General features: G+C 45.3%; 1 protein-coding gene and 2 non-coding genes across 3 annotated transcripts in view; 1 reads left to right on the top strand and 2 right to left on the bottom strand.

The window, feature by feature from the left end:
- Positions 1-15,887, bottom strand: part of LOC126188784 (uncharacterized) — a 401,269-nt gene that overhangs the window by 216,960 nt on the left and 168,422 nt on the right. The gene's annotated exons all lie outside the window — the stretch shown is intronic.
- On the bottom strand, positions 9,290-9,364 carry Trnat-ugu (transfer RNA threonine (anticodon UGU)). The gene has a single exon. It is a non-coding gene; the product is annotated as a tRNA-Thr (tRNA).
- On the top strand, positions 9,413-9,487 carry Trnat-ugu (transfer RNA threonine (anticodon UGU)). Its single transcript has one exon. It is a non-coding gene; the product is annotated as a tRNA-Thr (tRNA).

Below are 15,887 nucleotides of genomic sequence, written 5' to 3'. Positions count from 1 at the left end.
ACCAACGTAGTACATGTTTAAATATCTCTGCAAATGATGAAGAGATTAAAGAAACGTTTGATGAGCTAAAAGAAATTCTTCAGATAGTTAAGGGAGACGAAAATTTAATTGTGATAGGGGACTGGAATTCCATAGCAGGCAAAGGGAGAGAAGGAAAAATATCAGGTGAATACGGACTAAGGGAAGGGGTGAAAGAGGAAGCGGCCAGACAGAATTTTCCACAGTGCATTCTTTAATCATCGTTGACACTTGATTTAACAATCATGAAAGAAGGTGGCATACGTCGAAGAGACCTCGAGACACTGCAAGTTTGAGATTGATTATACAGTGCTCAGACAGAGATTTCGGAACCAAATTTTAAAAATTGGCTCTGAGCACTATAGGACTCAACATCTTAGGTCATAAGTCCCCTAGAACTTAGAACTACTTAAACCTAACTAACCTAAGGACATCACTCACACCCATGCCCGAGGCAGGATTCGAACCTGCGACCGTAGCAGTCCCGCGGTTCCGGACTGCAGCGCCAGAACCGCTAGACCACCGGGACCGGCAACCAAATTTTAGACTGTAACACATTTACAGGGGCAGATATGGACTCTGACCACATTCTATTGGTTATGAACAGTAGATTAAACTGAAGAAACTGCAGCGGGATTCTGGAACAAATATATATTGTGTTCGAACGTAACGAATTACCTCGAAGAAAACAGTCTATTGCCACACAGTCAACTTGTGTTTAGAAAACGTCGTTCTTGTGAAACACAACTAGACCTTTATTCGCATGAACTGTTGAGTGCTATTGACAAGGGATTTCAAATCTATTCCGTATTTCTGGATCTCCGGAAGGCTTTTGAGACTGTACCTCATAAGCGGCACGTAGTGAAGTTGCGTGCTTATGGAATATCGTCTCACTTATGTGACTGGATTTGTGATTTTCTGTCAGAGAGGTCACAGTTCGTAGTAATTGACGGAAAATCATCGAGTAAAACAGAAGTGATTTCTGGCGTTCCCCAAGGTAGTGTTATAGGCCCTTTGCTGTTCCTGATCTACACTCCTGGAAATTGAAATAAGAACACCATGAATTCATTGTCCCAGGAAGGGGAAACTTTATTGACACATTCCTGGGGTCAGATACATCACATGATCACACTGACAGAACCACAGGCACATAGACACAGGCAACAGAGCATGCACAATGTCGGCACTAGTACAGTGTATATCCACCTTTCGCAGCAATGCAGGCTGCTATTCTCCCATGGAGACGATGCTGGATGTAGTCCTGTGGAACGGCTTGCCATGCCATTTCCACCTGGCGCCTCAGTTGGACCAGCGTTCGTGCTGGACGTGCAGACCGCGTGAGACGACGCTTCATCCAGTCCCAAACATGCTCAATGGGGGACAGATCCGGAGATCTTGCTGGTCAGGGTAGTTGACTTACACCTTCTAGAGCACGTTGGGTGGCACGGGATACATGCGGACGTGCATTGTCCTGTTGGAACAGCAAGTTCCCTTGCCGGTCTAGGAATGGTAGAACGATGGGTTCGATGACGGTTTGGATGTACCGTGCACTATTCAGTGTCCCCTCGACGATCACCAGTGGTGTACGGCCAGTGTAGGAGATCGCTCCCCACACCATGATGCCGGGTGTTGGCCCTGTGTGCCTCGGTCGTATGCAGTCCTGATTGTGGCGCTCACCTGCACGGCGCCAAACACGCATACGACCATCATTGGCACCAAGGCAGAAGCGACTCTCATCGCTGAAGACGACACGTCTCCATTCGTCCCTCCATTCACGCCTGTCGCGACACCACTGGAGGCGGGCTGCACGATGTTGGGGCGTGAGCGGAAGACGGCCTAACGGTGTGCGGGACCGTAGCCCAGCTTCATGGAGACGGTTGCGAATGGTCCTCGCCGATACCCCAGGAGCAACAGTGTCCCTAATTTGCTGGGAAGTGGCGGTGCGGTCCCCTACGGCACTGCGTAGGATCCTACGGTCTTGGCGTGCATCCGTGCGTCGCTGCGGTCCGGTCCCAGGTCGACGGGCACGTGCACCTTCCGCCGACCACTGGCGACAACATCGATGTACTGTGGAGACCTCACGCCCCACGTGTTGATCAATTCGGCGATACGTCCACCCGGCCTCCCGCATGCCCACTATACGCCCTCGCTCAAAGTCCGTCAACTGCACATACGGTTCACGTCCACGCTGTCGCGGCATGCTACCAGTGTTAAAGACTGCGATGGAGCTCCGTATGCCACGGCAAACTGGCTGACACTGACGGCGGCGGTGCACAAATGCTGCGCAGCTAGCGCCATTCGACGGCCAACACCGCGGTTCCTGGTGTGTCCGCTGTGCCGTGCGTGTGATCATTGCTTGTACAGCCCTCTCGCAGTGTCCGGAGCAAGTATGGTGGGTCTGACACACCGGTGTCAATGTGTTCCTTTTTCCATTTCCAGGAGTGTATATGAACGATTTGGGAGACAATCTGAGCAGCCGTCTTCGGTTGTTTGCAGATGACGCTGTCATTTACTGACTAATAAAGTCATCGGAAGATCAAAACAAATTGCAAAACGATTTAGAAAAGATATCTGAATGGTGCGAAAATTGGAAGTTGACCCTAAATAGCGAAAAGTGAGAGGTCATTCATATGAGTGCTAAAAAGAATCCGTTAGACTTCTGTTACATGATAAATCAGTCGGATCTAAACGCCGTAAATTCAACTTAATACCTAGGAATAACAATTACGATCATCTTAAACTGGAAGGAACACATAGAAAATGTTGTGGGGAAGGTTAACCAAAGACTGCGTTTTATTGGCAGACAGAAATTGTGACAGATCTACTAAGGAGACTGCCTACACTACGCTTGTCCGTCCTCTTTTAGAATACTGCTACGCGGTGTAGGATCATTACCATATAGGACTGACGGAGTACATCGAAAAAGTTTAAAGAAGGACAGCACGTTTTGTATTATTGCGAAATAGGAGAGAGAGTGCACTGAAATGATACAGGATTTGCCCTGGACGTCATTAAAAAAAGGCGTTTTTCGTTATGACGAACTCTTGTCACGAAATTCCAATCACGAACTTTCTCCTCCGAAAGTGAAAGTATTTTGTTGACACCGACCTACACAGGGAGAAACGATCGCTACTACAAAATAAGGGAAATCAGTGCTCGTACGGGAAGATATAGGTGTTCATTCTTTCCGCGCGCTATACGAGATTGGAATAATAGAGAGTTGTGAAGGTGGTTCGGTGAACCCTCTGCCAGGCACTTGAATGCGATTTCCAGAGTATCCATGCAGATGTAAATATAGAAGGTAGGATATTAAACAGATGGGATCTGGATAAGTGGAAAGAAAGAGTTTATTGAGAGTGTCAGAGGAAGTTTTAGGCAACAATTGACGAGAAAAGGGGAAAGGAATAGAGTGGAATATGAATGGGTAGCTTCAAGAAATGAAGTAGTTAAGGCAGCAGAGGATCAAATAGCCCATGGATAACATAAGAGACACCGAGCGAGGTGGCGCGGTGGTTAGGACACTGGTCGATAGACGACGATTCAATCCCGCGTCCGGCCATCCTGATTTAGATTTTCCGCGATTTCCTTTAATTTCTTCAGACAAATGTTGGGATGGTTGCTCTGGAAGGGCTCGGCCGATTTTCTTCCCCATACTTCCTTAACCCGAGCTTGTGCTTCGTCTTTAATGATCTCGTTGTCGACAGAACGGTAAACACTAATTTCTTTCCTGATTCTCCTCCAACATAGATGTCGAATTTAACAGATGAAAGGTGGAAATATAAAAATACGGCAAATGAATAAGACTAAAGCGGATACAAACGTTTAAAAAATGAGACTGGAAGCAAGTGAAAAATGGCTAAGCAGGAATGGCTTGGGGACATGCGTAAGGATTTTGAAGCTTATTTCACTATAAGAAAGATAGATACCGCATACAGAACAATCAAAGAGGCCTGTGGAGGAAAGAGAAGCATCTATATGAATATCAAGAGCTCAGATGGAAAACTAGTCCCAAGCAAAAAGGGGAAGCTGAAAGGAGGAAGGAGTATATAGAGGCTCTATACAAGGGGATGAACTTGAATGCAATATTGTAGAAATGGTTCAAATGGCTCTAAGTACTATGGGACTTAACCTCTGGGGTCATCAGTCCCCTAGAATTAGAACTACTTAAACCGAACTAACCTAAGGACATCACACACATCCATGCCCGAGGCAGAATTCCAACCTGCGACCGTAGCAGCAGCGTGTAGAAATAGAAAAGGACGTATATGAAGATGAGACGGGGAATTTGGTATTGCGAGAAGAATTTGACAGATCGCTGAAAGGGGTAAGTCGGAAAAAGGTCCCAGGGGTAGAAGGCATTCCGTCGGAGCTACTGATAACCACGGGAGAGCCATACATGACAGAACTCTTGCATCTGTTGTGGAAAATGTACGAGACAGGCGAAATACACTTAGACTTCTAACACAATGTAATAATTCTAATTCCAAATAAAGCAGTTGTTGACAGGTGTGAAAATTATCGAATTACCAGTTTAATGACTCATGGTTACAAAATGCTAAAGCGAATTCTTCACAGAAGAATGGGAAAACTTGTAGAAGATTAGTTCTCATTGTGCAAATGTAGAAGGCAATACTGACCCTATGACTTATCTTAGAAGATAGGTTAAGGAAAGGAAAGCCTACGTTTCTAGCGTTTGTAGACTTAGAGAAAGTTTTCGACAATGTTGACTGGAATACACTTTTTCAAATTCTGAAGGAGGCAGGGGTAAAGTACAGGGAGCGAAAGGCTATTTACAATTTGTACAGAAACCATATGGCAGTTACAAGAGTCGAGGGACATGAAAGGGAAGCAGTAGTTGAGAAGGGACTGAGACAGGGTTCCAGCCTATTCCCTACGTTATTCAATCTGTATATTGGACAAGCAGTAAAGGAAACAAAAGAAAAATTCGGAGTACGAATTAAAATCCATGGAGAAGAAATAAAAACTTTGCGGTTTGCCAACGACATTGTAATTCTGTCAAAGACGGCAAAGAACCTGGAAGAGCAGCTATGGACAGTGTCTTGATAGGTGGATATAAGATGAACCTCAAAAAAGCAAAACAAGGATAATGGAATGTAGTCGAATTAAATCAGGTGATGCTGAGAGTATTAGATTAGGAAATGAGACACTTAAAGTAGTAATTGAGTTTTGCTATTTGGGGAACAAAATAAATGATTCCTGGTCGAAGTAGAAAGGATATAAAATGTAGACTGGCTATGGAAAGGTAAGCGTTTCTGAAGAATATAAATTTATTAACATCGAATATAGACTCATGAAAGTCTTTTCTGAAGATATCTGTCTGGAACGTAGCCATGTATGGAAGTGAGACATGGAAGGTAAATAGTTTAGACAAGAGGAGAATAGCAGCTTTTGAAATGTGGTGCTACAGAAGAATGCCGAAGATTAGAAAGGCAGATCATGTAACCAATGAGGAGCTGCTGAATAAAACTGGGGAGGCAAGAAATTTGTGGCACAACTTTACTAGAAGAAGAGATCGACTGATAGAACACATTCTGAAACGTCAAGGGATCAACAATCTACCAATCGAGGGAAGTATGTGTGTGTGTGGGGGGGGGGGGGGGGCTAAAATCGTAGAGACCATGAGATGAGCACAGTAAGCAGATTCAGAAGGATGTAGGTTGCAGTAGTTATTTGGAGATGAAGAGGCTTCCACAGGATTGAGTAACGTCAGACCTGCATCAAGCCAGTATCGAACTCAAGGCCAATACAAGAAGAACAATTTGGCACATTAATTGTTTTAGTGATGAGGTGGCCACCCTCTCAATTTTTTTGGATACAAGTAAGTTACTTACAGAAAGAGATGTATTGTTCTTTGATCCCGCTGTCAACTCTGAGATCTGCATTTGAATGTTTTCCTATTCCACTGTTCGACCTTGACATAAATTTGATCCCGCCTATACGTGACACTATTATATTACATCATTACCAGCTTTTCTAAAAGACTAGAGCGCTCATTTGCCATACAATTTAAAACTTCGCTATTTTTGTATCAACCAACTCGAGGATAAAATCAATGTTCGGACCTCTGTTTGAAATGACTGTGCACATGCTTAATATTACAGGTACTGACAGAACTAGCATATACCTTTTACTACTGCACTCGTGTTCCAAAATTTTCCAGATCTCATCGAGGTGGACAGATTGGAGGAAAATTAGGGTTTAACGTTCCTTCAACAGAATCGGAAAACCAGTTCTGTTCGAGAAAAACAGCGTATGGAAGGAAATGTTGCACGCTCTATGTGCCACCATGAGTTACTTCTGTACTGATAGATCGAGGTTTGGACACCGATTCTCAAGAATACGAACCGTAAATCGTAACTGACTGTAAATGTATTGTCGGTCTGGCATTCGAACCCGGAACCTTGGAAGGCCACAGGTATACCTAGTCTGTGGCTAAGTCATTTCTCCGCGATACCCTTTCGTCCTAAAGTATCGGCCCAGATCGACACGCATGAAATCTTCTGAGAAGTTTGTATAGTAACAGGGAGGTACTGGCAGAATTCAACTTGTAACGGTAGGTTATGAACCGCGACTGGACAGGCTCACTCGAAGGGGCATTTCTCGTGAAAAAAATATCCAAGCCGAAGTCCAGGGAAGATTGTTGTTGTTATTGTTGTTGTTGCTGCTGCTGCTGTTGTGGTCTTTAGTCCGATGACTAGTTTAATGCAGTTCTTCACGTTTGCCTAACCTGTGCAAGCCTCTTCACTTCTACATAACTACTGCAACACGCATCCACCAGAATCTGTTTACTGTATTCAAACTTTGATATCCCTGTATAATGTTTACTCCGCACGAGTAACTCCATATTTCCTCCAGTCACCAAACTGACAGATCCTTGATACCTCAGAATGTGTCCTATCAACCACCCACTGATTTTTTATCCATAAGTTTCTCATGTCCCCAATTCGATTCATTACCTCAAAAAAGGTTCAAATGACTCTGAGCACTATGGGACTTAACTGCTGAGGTCATCAGTCCCATAGAACTTAGAACTACTTAAACCTAACTAACCTAAGGACATCAGACACATCCATGCCCCAGACAGGATTCGAACCTGCGACCGTAGCGGTCGCACGGTTCCGGACTGTAGCGCCTAGAACCGCTCGGCCACATCGGTCTCGTGTGCCATTCGATCTACACAGTTAACTTGGGTATTCTTCTGTATCACCAAATTTCGAAAGCTTCTATTTTCGTCTTGTTTGAACTAATTATCGTCTCTGTTTCAATTCCATACAAGGCTACACTCCAAACAAACACAATCAGAAAAGACTGCCTTTTCAGTAAAGTTTTTCTTGCTACTGCCGTTTTGCATTGTATGTCTCTGCTTCGACTATCGTAATCTATTTTTCTGCCCAAATAGCAAACTTCATCTACCACTTTCAGTGTCTCAACTCCTAATGTAACTCCCTTAGCACCCCTGATTTAATTCGGCTGTATGTCATTACTTTTGTTCTACTTTTCGTGATGTTTATCTTTCAATCTCTTTTAAAGACACTATGCATCCCGATGAACTGCCCTTCCAATCCTTTGTCGTCTCTCACAGAATTACAATGCCATCGGCAAACCTCAAATTTTTCTTTTTATTCTCCTCGTACTTTAATTTCTTTTCGAAATTGCTCCTTCGTTACCATCGGATCTTGCTCCGTGTGTAGACTGAATAAGATCGCGGAGCCTAACCCAATCTCACTGCCTCTCAACAACTCCTTCTCTTTTATGTCTGTCGAATTTTATAACTGCAGTCTGGTTTATGTACGAGGGTTGCCCTGAAAGTAATGCACCACATTTTTCTTCTCAGCTGAAAACAGTGTTACGAATACGAAACGTTAAATATGTATTATTTGAAGCCTCCTGAGTGAGCGGGCCAAGTTTCCGTCACTTCCGACAGGTGGCACAGCTGCAGGACAGTTTCAAAGTGACGACGACAGGTGACGTGCGGAACAAGCAACGTGTCGTCATTGAATTTCTCACTGCAGAGAAAGAGACTGTCGGGAGTATTCACAAATGCTTGCGCATAGTCTATGGATCATTTAATGTCGACAGAAGTACAATTAATCGCTGGGCACGGAGGATGAGTTCATTAGAAGGCGGTTCGGCGAAGCTCCACGATTTGCAGAGGTGGGGGAGACCATCCACGGCTGTCACACCTGACATCTGATCTAGCCCGCTCGGACAACCACTTGTTTGGGCCATTAAAGGATGCCATTCGTAGAAGAAATTTTGAGGACGATGAAGAGTTGATTCACACAGTGAAGCACTGCAACCGCCACCAGGCAGAATGATTGGTACCGATAGGGCATACACAGCCTTCTTCGCGCTGGAGGAAGGCCATAGAAGGGGATGGAGATTACGTGGAAAAATAGGGTGTGTAGCATTCTTTCGTGTGTGTAATTCTCATTATGTTCAATAACAATTGTTGAAGAAAAAAATGCGGAGCAATACTTTCTGGGCAACCATCGTACAAATTGTAATTAACCTTCCGCTCTCTGTATTTCATCCCTCCTACCTTCAAAATTTCAGAGTATAGTCCAGTCAATGTTCTCGAAAGCTTTCTCAAAATATTGAGGTGCTATAAAAGTAGTTCTGCCTTTCTTCAACGTATCTTCTAGGATAAGTCGTAGGGTCTGTACTGCACAGTCAGATACACCGTTTTAATCGAACCACAAATTGCACTGTAATTCATTGTTTGTACCTGTGCTCTATTAGCAAGTAATATTAATTTACGTATGAGTAAAATTGCTTTTATTCTTTGCGCAACTTCAGTTATTTTCAACTATATATGACGGTAGTATCTGTTCCCGAAAGAACAGTTACCGTCAATGACCATGCAGCTTTGCTAGAAATGAAATGATAATTAAATGGACACCCTAGCTGCAAGCAGGCGTTGATATACTTCATTGGGGACATGTTGAAAATGTGTGCCCCGACCGGGACTCGAACCCGGGATCTCCTGCTTACATGGCAGACGCTCTATCCATCTTTTTTTTTTTTTTAATCTCATTTTGTTCGCTTTTGTTCGTTGCATCTGCTCGGGGCGGACGTCGTAAGACATCCATTTATGTTCGTTGTTGATCGATTGACTCAGTTTTTTTATTACAGAGGGCATGTAAACCTCTCACCGAACACGCTGAGCTACCATGCCGGCGTAATTAAATGGACACCCTAGCTGCAAGCAGGCGTTGATATACTTCATTGGGGACATGTTGAAAATGTGTGCCCCGACCGGGGCTCGAACCCGGGATCTCCTGCTTACATGGCAGACGCTCTATCCATCTGAGCCACCGCGGGCACAGAGGATAGTGCGTCTGCAGGGACTTATCCCTTGCACGCTCCCCGTGCCCGCGGTGGCTCAGATGGATAGAGCGTCTGCCATGTAAGCAGGAGATCCCGGGTTCGAGTCCCGGTCGGGGCACAAATTTTCAACATGTCCCCAATGAAGTATATCAATGCCTGCTTGCAGCTAGGGTGTCCATTTAATTATCATTTCATTTCTAGCAAAGCTGCATGGTCATTGACGGTAACTGTTCTTTCGGGAACAGATACTACCGTCATATATAGTTAAAAATATGGGTTCCCGGCCTTTGACCTTCTTGTGCAAACGCACACGCTATGCCCGAACTCGTACGGGACTTGGTAGATTAATCTGCCACGAGTAATGAGTATGATGGGCAAACATCTATTAGGCGCACTACGAATGTAGTGTTGTGGACATGTTGGGAATGTGGATCTCACGGGGAGCGTGCAAGGGATAAGTCCCTGCAGACGCACTATCCTCTGTGCCTGCGGTGGCTCAGATGGATAGAGCGTCTGCCATATAAGCAGGAGATCCCGAGTTCGAGTCCCGGTCGGGGCACACATTTTCAACATGTCCCCAATGAAGTATATCAACACCTGCTTGCAGCTAGGGTGTCCATTTAATTATCATTTCAGTTATTTTCGTTTAGTGATCGTACGTAGTATGGTATAAAAAGACAGACTGAACTCATAAAAAGCTGCAAGCAACGGTGTGTTGTTAATTGTTGGTAAGGCGGGTACCAGGTTGAGATTCATTGGGAGAGTCCTTAGAAAATGTAGTCCATCAACAAAGGAGGTGGCTTACAAAACACTCGTTCGACCTATACTTGAGTATTGCTCATCAGTGTGGGATCCGTACCAGATCGGGTTGACGGAGGAGATAGAGAAGATTCAAAGAAGAGCGGCGCGTTTCGTCACAGGGTTATTTGGTAACCGTGATAGCGTTACGCAGATGTTTAACAAACTCAAGTGGCGGACTCTGCAAGAGAGGCGCTCTGCTTCGCGGTGTAGCTTGCTCGCCAGGTTTCGAGAGGGTGCGTTTCTGGATGAGGTATCGAATATATTGCTTCCCCCTACTTATACCTCCCGAGGAGATCACGAATGTAAAATTAGAGAGATTAGAGCGCGCACAGAGGCTTTCAGACAGTCGTTCTTCCCGCGAACCATACGCGACTGGAACAGGAAAGGGAGGTAATGACAGTGGCACGTAAAGTGCCCTCCGCCACACACCGTTGGGTGGCTTGCGGAGTATAAATGTAGATGTAGATGTAGAAAAGCTGCAGCGAAAAAGGCATAGACACGTGTGAACAGTAATAGGCACTTCAAGTTATACTCGACTTTTACTGTCGATCTAACTCTGTCGCTTTATGGCCTCTGAATTGCGGCTGTCGATTCGAGAGGGCTTCGAGAGCGACCTGGTCACGGAAGGAGGTCATTGTGCTGTCGCCCTTGGCATACAGAAATTCGCCGTCCTGTGAATCTCAGACCTAAGATGTGTGTCAGTTTCCTGGCTAGGAGGGATTATTTATAGGTCGTGGTATGTCTCACACTAACGACCCATCATTCTAGTAACGCAAGCGAGTTTTTCTTCTTTTATGCTATATGTGCCAAGACGCGTGCCTCGGTAGTACAGAGGGATACTACGGTAATGCAACTAACATTAATGCTAACGTTGCTCCACTGCTGAACCATTTCTCAGTGGCCTGTGGCTCATCGAGCAGTGTGTTAAAGTTATGAAACTGTCCTTAAAACTAGAATAAATGTGCTGTTGGGAGTACACTAAAAGATTCCGACGCCAAGAAAGATACATCTAAGGACTTTTCGACGTATACGGAAAACCAAGTGGCATATCTACATCTACATCTACATGGTTACTCTTCAATTCACGCCCAAGTGCCTGGTAGAGGGTTCATCGAACCATTTTCATACTGCTTCTCTCTATTCCACTCTAGAATGGCGCGTCGGAAAAAGGAACACCTAAATCTTTCGGTTCGAGTTCTGATTTCTCTTACTTTATTATGATGATCATTTCTCCCTACGTAGATGGGTGTCACCAAAATATTTTCGCATTCATAAGAGAAAGTTGGTGATTGAAATTTCGTAAATATATCTCGCCGCAAAGAAAACCGCCTTTGTTTCAGTGACTGTCACCCCAACTCGTGTATCATATCAGTGACACTCTCAGACCTATTGCGCGATAACAGGAAGCGAGCTGTCCTTCTTTTCACTTTTTCGATGTCCTCCGTCGGTCCTACCTGGTAAGGATCCCATGCCGCGCAGCAATATTACGGCAGGGGACGGACAAGTGTAATGTAGGCTGTTTCTTTAGTGGGTTTGTCGCATCTTGTAAGTGTTCTGGCAACAAAGCGCAGTCTTTGTTTCGCCTTCCCCACAATATTATCTATGTGGTCTTTCCAATTTAGCCGGACAGTGTGGCCGAGCGGTTCTAGGCACTTCAGTCTGGAACCGCGTACCGGTATGGTCGCAGGTTTGTATCCTGCCTCGGACATGGATGTGTTTGATGTCCTGAGGTTAGTTAGGTTCAAGTAGTTTTAAGTTCTAGGGACTGATGACCTCAGATGTTAAGGCCCATAGTGCTCAGAACCATTTGAATCATTTTATTTCCAATTTAAGTCGCTCATAATTGTAATGCCTAGGTATTCAGTCGAATTGACAGCCTTTAGGTTTGTGCGATTTATCGTGTACCCAAAATTTATCGGATTTATTTTAGTACTTATGTGGATGACCTCCCACTTCTCTTTGTTTAGTGCCATACGAGTACTGCTGAACGGAATTGAAAAATTATGAACCATCTCACATCTCAGTGAGTGTATTGTCAGAAGTGTCTGCTCAGGTGTCATTTCGCCACATTGTGTGCAACTGCATGTGAGGGGAAATAGTGAGCGGAAATTTATGAAAAACTGAGTGAAAGCAATGCACTAAACAGTAACTGATTGAGACACCAACCAGGGACACGAAACAGGACGGAAAATGTAAGTACAGAAACGTACATAACCTCTACCCTCGAAACAGCTCTCCACAAATACGCAATAATTTTCTTCGTGCCTAGTTTGCAGATGACATGCTGTTAAAAAAACGACGAAAACGAGCGCTACAATCGATGTACAATAATGCAGTTCAATTAGCGATGTAATTTTAAGGTGAGTGTCCATACGAAACGAAGCAAATTGCAAACATTGTATTTTTTAGGCCTACAGTAGTTAAATTATTAGAAACGTAATATGGTACTTTACAGAAATAAAAATTTAATCCACAGAAGATGACACATTGGTGTCGAAACATGTCTGGGGAAATACAAAATAAACTAATTGTGTTTGTATAAGGCTGATTTCCAAAACAACCCAGTTATTATGAACCGCATTTCACAGAAATTAGTATTTTCATAGCTGTACTTCCGTACTGTTCACAAATGGCAGGTTGAAAGGATATAAAACTACTTTATATGTAAAATAATCATATCACAAATATTCCTCGGAGCTGCTTCGTCCGTACGTAGCATGTTTCTCGCAAAATGCACGAAAAGGAGTGGCTTTCGAAACGCCGTACCTCTTCAGAGCCCGGCCGGCAGCACACCTAGCGTATGAGACCAAACGAATGCCTCGTACATTTCTGGAACGAAGGGCGTTCAATAAATAATACGACACTTTCTTTTTCTGAGAGCGGGCTGGTTTTATCTAAGCATTACAACACACCATATTACTCCCCACTCTCTTGGCTACAAATCCCTGTATTTCAACATAATCCCCGTTCTATGCGACGGCCTTCCGCCACGTTATTGGGAGGACCTGGATGCCCGCATGGTACCACCCTACTGCTCGACGTCGGAGCCAACGTCTTACTGCATCAATAAATTCGCCATCGACCACGTAGTGCTTCCCGTGGAGTGCAGCCTTCGTCGGGCCAAACAGATGCAAGTCGGAAGGTGCCAGATCCGGTGTGTGGGGCGAACGATGAAGAACAGTCCAATGAAGTTACGCGAGATTCTGTTGAGTGCGCAGACTTGAGTGAGATCTTGCTTTGTCATTGAGAAGAAGAATTTCGTTTGTATTTCTGTGGGGCCGTTTCCAACATTGAAGGAGTCACAGCTGTACGCGGCTGGCCGGCGCGCAAGAGATGGGACAGGCTTGCGCGACCTTACTGCGATGATGACAGATGCATCGCCCAAAGACTCGTCGAGCTTTTTGTCCACTTCCAAGTCTCCGTAGAACCTCTGCAATCACCTATGAGTATCTGCAATGCTCTGGTTTTCCGCCAAAGGAAAACGAAAGACAGTTCTCTACTTAGAACGAACCTCTGTTACAGACGCCATTTTGAAGACTACCATAGCGCTGTCACCTATCCGGACTTCATGAAATGATAGGGGCTGATCGACATTCCACGATGTTCCACAACAAATTCCGTATCTTTTCAACTGAAATTGGCTATGAAAAGAAGTGTTGCATTACTATTGAACGAGCTGCGCTTCTTTGGACTTTTTCTATATCCCCGTTCAATTTTACCTAGTGAGGATCCCATACAGCACGGCAATACCATAGCAGAGGACGGACAAGCGCAGTGTAGGGTGTTTGTTCAGTAGGCGTGTGGCATCTTCTAAGTGTTCTGCCAATAAAACGCAGTCATTGGTTTGCCTTCCTCACAACATTCTCTATGAGATCGTTCCAATTTAAGTTGTTCGTAAATCCTTAGTTGCATTGACAGACTTTGAATTTGTGTCGTTTATCGTGTAATCGAAACTTAATGGATTGGTTTCAGTAATCATGTGGCTGACCTCACACTTTTCGTTGTTTAGCGTCACAATTGCCACTTTTCGCACTATACCCGCACGATGTTGGGGCGTGAGCGGAAGACGGCCTAACGGTGTGCGGGACCGTAGCCCAGCTTCATGGAGACGGTTGCGAATGGTCCTCGCCGATACCCCAGGAGCAACAGTGTCCGTAATTTGCTGGGAAGTGGCGGTGCGGTTCCCTACGGCACTGCGTAGGATCCTACGGTCTTGGCGTGCATCCGTGCGTCGCTGCGGTCCGGTCCCAGGTCGACGGGCACGTGCACCTTCCGCCGACCACTGGCGACAACATCGATGTACTGTGGAGACCTCACGCCCCACGTGTTGAGCAATTCGGCGGTACGTCCACCCGGCCTCCCGCATGTCCACTATACGCCCTCGCTCAAAGTCCGTCAACTGCACATACGGTTCACGTCCACGCTGTCGCGGCATGCTACCAGTGTTAAAGACTGCGATGGAGCTCCGTATGCCACGGCAAACTGGCTGACACTGACGGCGGCGGTGCACAAATGCTGCGCAGCTAGCGCCATTCGACGGCCAACACCGCGGTTCCTGGTGTGTCCGCTGTGCCGTGCGTGTGATCATTGCTTGTACAGCCCTCTCGCAGTGTCCGGAGCAAGTATGGTGGGTCTGACACACCGGTGTCAATGTGTTCTTTTTTCCATTTCCAGGAGTGTATATAAGTGACGTTCACAAAAAAACGAGCCAGAGCCATTATTACAGAAACCAGTATATGTATGTTAAAACTATTGACCCTGGCTGTTGAGACACTTGTCCCATTGTGACACATGGCGGTGAATGGCTGTCTCACAAAATTCCCGGGGCTGTGATGTTAACCAGCTCCGCACGTACAGCTGGAAGTCGTCGCCCGAGGTGATTTGTTTGCCCCTCAGAGCCTTTTTAAGGGGACCAAAAATGGCGTAACCGCAGGGAGAGAGGTCCGGAATGTATGGAGGGTGGCCGAGAACCTCCCATTTGAATTTCTGCAGGATTGCCGAGACTGTATTGACTGTATGAGGCTTTTGCATTATCGTGGAACAGAATGACCCCCAGGATGAGATTGCCTAGTCGTTTTGATTTGATCGCTCGGCGAAGGCTGGTCAAGGATTGCGAGTAACGCTGGGCATTCACTGTTGTCCCGCGCTGCAGGAAGTGAATCAGAAGGGAGCCATCTAGGTCCCCTTAAAAAGGCTCTGAGGGACAAACGATTCGCCTCGGACGACGACGTCCAGCTGTACGTGCGCAACTGGTTAACATTGCAGCCCCGAGAATTTTATGAGACAGTCATTCACCGCCTTGTGTCACTGTGGGACAAGTGTCTCAACAGCTAGGGTCAATACTTCTAACATACGGGTACTCGTTTCTGTAATTATGCCTCCGGCTCGTTTCTTTTTGAACGCCCCTTATAGATCAGGAGCACCAAACAGCCTGTAATACTTCCTTGCGAACTCCACTTCTGTTTTACTCGATGACTCTTCATCAGTTATTTCGAAGTGTGGCCTTTCTGACAGGAACTCACGAATCCTGTTGCACAACAGAGACAATTCTCCATAGGTTCGCAATTTAATTAGAAATCACTTCTGAGCAACGTTATAAAAACCCTTCTGGAAATCTAGAAATGTAGAATCAATTTGGGATCCCCTGTCGACAGCACACATTATTTACACATTATTTTTTAAGACTAAAGAGCTAGTAGTGTATCTAAAGAACGAAG

This window comes from Schistocerca cancellata, chromosome 5 (assembly GCF_023864275.1).
Source record: "Schistocerca cancellata isolate TAMUIC-IGC-003103 chromosome 5, iqSchCanc2.1, whole genome shotgun sequence".
NCBI lineage: Eukaryota > Metazoa > Arthropoda > Insecta > Orthoptera > Acrididae > Schistocerca > Schistocerca cancellata.
This window is presented reverse-complemented; position numbering and strand designations above follow the sequence as displayed.